At 46.1% G+C, this 3,832-nt stretch overlaps 1 long non-coding RNA gene across 3 annotated transcripts in view; it reads right to left on the reverse strand.

The window, feature by feature from the left end:
* The window catches only part of LOC128119383 (uncharacterized), a 5,506-nt gene extending 2,052 nt beyond the window's left edge, over nt 1–3,454 (reverse strand). Inside the window, exons 1-3 of one of the 3 annotated variants that reach the window (XR_008221526.1) lie at nt 2,936–3,454; nt 2,083–2,199; nt 1,074–1,404 (exon numbers count right to left, since the gene is read on the reverse strand). This is a non-coding gene — a long non-coding RNA (uncharacterized LOC128119383). Of the gene's footprint in view, nt 1–1,073; nt 2,200–2,935 lie in introns of all 3 variants that reach the window. The other 2 variants (XR_008221527.1, XR_008221525.1) reach the window with 2 other exon arrangements.
* Between the last annotated feature and the right edge of the window lie 378 nt (nt 3,455–3,832).

Below are 3,832 nucleotides of genomic sequence, written 5' to 3' on the forward strand. Positions count from 1 at the left end.
AGACTGGAGCTAGAGCAGGCTGGCGTCGAACTCACAGAGATCCACCAGCCTCTGCCTCCAGAGGGCTGGGCTTAAAGGTGTGTGCCACCATGCATCAGGGCACCTCGGTGGTAATTCCAAGTTTTCTTTTTCCACATGACAGAAAACCCAAGAGCTAAGTATGGCTAGCAACGTCTCATCTCATGTCTACATTTATAGTCTCTAGAAAAAGCAGGTTCTACTTTTTTTTTTTTTTTTTTTTTTGGTAAATGAGTTTTGGGGATTCTTGTTTTATTTTTGGTAAGGAGCAGCTGTTTCAAGATTACTACATAAAATGGTCAATGAGATGACTCAATGGCAAAGATGCTTGTCACCAAAACTGAGGATATGAGTTTGATCTCCAGCATACACACACACACACACACACACACACACTCGCAGGCACACACCCACTAAATGTAATAAAACCTTTTAAAAGACACTGACGTTACATTAGAACTAGAAAACTTATCTTTCGTCGTGATTCCTTTCTCCTAACAGAAACAGAGATTATTGGATACTTAAAATTCTATTTAACTGGAATACATTTAAATTACTTTTCTCAGAGTATAAAGAGAAAGTGAGTGTGTCTGCAGAGGCAAGCAGAAGAACCCTGTTTGTAGTTGCTGTGACCTTGGGGATTAAAGAGACACTCAAAATGCCTTCTGAGAAAGCGTATTGGTGCACTGGTTGAACTCCCAGAGGGTTTGTGTCTCTGTGGTTTGCCTTGAGCTTGGCACACAGAACCATGCTACAGCCGAAATAGTCATTAGAGCTGTGGTTCTCAACCTTCCTAACGCTGCAACCCTTTAATATGGTTACGTTGGGGTGACCCCAACCATAAAATCATTTTCATTGCTACTTCATAACAGTAGTTTTACTACTGTTATGAATCGTAATGCAAATATCTGATCTTTCCAATGATCTCAGGAGACCCCTGTGAAAGGGTCATTTGACAATCCCCACACGCCACCTCAACCCCACCCCTCACTGCCCCCACCCCTGATCACAACCCACAGGTTGAGAACTGCTGCATTAGAGTAGCATGGAAATACCTGAGTCTCCGGGATTGGTCATTTGGTAGGATGGAGGCAGAAGTTTCTGGTGATGATGGCTGGGATGTGGATTTTAATCTTCTGGAGGCAGATTTGGGTGGTCCAAAGTTGAAAACACAGAATTTAAGTTTTTTTTCTCTTTTATTCTGTCCTTCCTACTTCTCACTTCCTGTCTTACTGAACTACATCTTTCCTTTCTTCCTTCCCTTTGGATGTTAAGGAGACTTCACATGCATCCTTCAAAATATTATTCTTTGGACCCAGAAGGGAGCCAGAGGTCATGTTTTCAGCTTCTGTTTCACAGCTCAGAAGAGTGGCATAGTCCAGAGATCTGGAATTCAAAGGCCTGGACTTTAGCCTGAGTCCCACCCTGGAGGTATATACCCTGGATAAATGCACTACCCTTTTGAACTCCAACTTTCTCATGACCAGAGATGGAATTCAACCCTCTCACCTCCCGGTCCAGGCTCCTAGGGCCCTGCTGTACTATATCCTATGACAACTTCACCTTCCTTCTGCCTCGGCCACTCACCTGTGCGTGGTCTCCACGGACGTTTTCCCTAGCATCGTCTGGTCTCTGTGCCGCAAAGGGTAGAAGCCACATCCCTCAAAGAGCACTGGGATGTAGTTCTTCCTAGTCCACATCAGTAGATACTCTGATCCCCCAAGAGCATGAAACTGAATAATAGACTAGATAGCCTTTCCCACATCCTGGCTCTTGGATCCTTGAGCTCTCAGATCCCAACATCCCCGGGTAGGTAGGGAAGTCCAGTTTGGCTCCCTGAACCTCAGAGTTCCCACTCTGTGGCCTTGGAGTGCGGTGTCCCTCCAAAGTATAAAATTGTGATCCCACTGACTTTGTCACCTTAAGAAAGTCACGAAGCACCTAGCTGCTTCATTATCACACCATTGGAACTGTGAGGAAAGCCTGGCCTAGCAAGTGTCCTCCGTTATGGGACATTGCTATGTAAAAAAATGGCCTCCATTGCTGGGCGGCGGTGGTGCTCACCTTTGAACCCAACACATGGGAGGCAGAGACATCGAGGCAGCAGATCTCTGAGTTTGAGGACAGCCTGGTCTATGGAGTGAGTCCCAGAACAGCCAGGGATACACACAGAAACCTTATCTAAAGAAACAAAACAACAACAACAACAAAAATGACCTTCATCATTTGATGGAAGATTTAAAACCGTCTGCATTTACTGAAAATACATATCAGACTCCAAACTAGATACAATACAAAACTTAGTGTCCTTAACTTACAAAGTAATCCCTCTGAGGGCTGGAGAGATGGCTCAGTGGTTAGGAACACCTGTTACTCTTCCAGAGGACATGGGTTCATCTCCCAGCACCTTCATGGCACCTCATAACAGTCTATAACTCTAGTTCCAAGGGATCTGATGCCCTTTTTTAGCCTCTGTAGGTACCAGGCACGCATGTGGCAAACAGACATATATGCAGGCAAAGCACCCATACACATAAAATAAAATAAAAACAATTTTAAAAAAATTAAAGTAATCCCCCTGAAGATGTACATACATCCCATTTGATAGGTAAGGAAATGAAAGTCAATAAAAGAACCAAGAAGGACCATCCCCGAGTCAGAGGGATAATAGTGATGTCATCCCTATTTAAATCCTGGACTGAATTTAAGAGTTGACTTATCCAGCACCCTACACTGCCAGATGGTGGTGGCACACTCCTTTAATCCCAGCACTTGGGAGGCAGAGGCAGGTGGATCTCTGTGAGTTCGAGGCCAGCCTGGTCTACAGAGCGCGAGATCCAGGACAGCCAGGGCTACACAGAGGAAACCTATCTTGAAAAACAACCAAAACAAAGCAAAACAAAAGGAGTTGACTTACCTGGCATCCAAGCCACCTCTGTAGATACACAATATACACAAGTTGATATTTATCAAGACATGGCCATCCGGGATAAATGTGGGCTGAACTGACTGGTTATGGAAGGCATAGAATTTTTTTTTCCATTCTCCCTCCGCCATGGCACCCAAATGTAGCTCCTTGGAAAACAAGGACTGGGGTCCTTCTGTCCACCATGAGTCACTGAGGCCAGTTTGCTGAGCACAGGTTACACCGTAGTGATGTGGCTCTCAGGCCTCTCTCTGCAATACAATAGCATCATGGTGTGTGCCACTGGTCAGTAAACAAAGCTGGTTTGTGCCGTGATCTGAAAGTCACATTTCTTGTCCCCTGGACACGAGCAATGGAGGGCCCTGCAAGGGAACGCTGCCCTCATCCCGGGCTCAGGCAGCTGAGTGGCAAGAGATTTTGGTGTTTGTTTTATTATTTTTGTGAGAATCCATTTCTGTTGGGAGACGGCTTCCGTAGTGATCAAAACCCCAGCTCTGTGCCATGGCTGTGAGTCCTCTCTCTCTCTCTCTCTCTCTCTCTCTCTCTCTCTCTCTCTCTCTCTCTCTCTCTCTCTCTCTCTCGTGTCTTGTGATGCTGACCCGGGGTGAGAATATTAGATAATGGGAGATTTATTTAAAGGAGAATTAGAGATAACACTCTTCAGTTCCCTTGTCTGCTTTTATGCTTCTGTGCTGCATCTTTCTGGAACCTGCTTTCTCATCCAACTCCCCACGCCCCCACCTCTTCACCCCTCCCCAGCCCTCCGAACCCCGACCCCCCCCCCTCCACACACACCCAGGCAAGCCTGTCTGGCAGCTCTGCGGGTGTCCCCTCGGCCACGGCTCACAAAGCCTACTTGTTAATCAGCCCATCACGTGTCTTTTGACC

This window comes from Peromyscus californicus, unplaced genomic scaffold, assembly GCF_007827085.1.
Source record: "Peromyscus californicus insignis strain IS unplaced genomic scaffold, ASM782708v3 Scaffold_23__1_contigs__length_62951481, whole genome shotgun sequence".
Classification (NCBI taxonomy): Eukaryota; Metazoa; Chordata; class Mammalia; order Rodentia; family Cricetidae; genus Peromyscus; species Peromyscus californicus.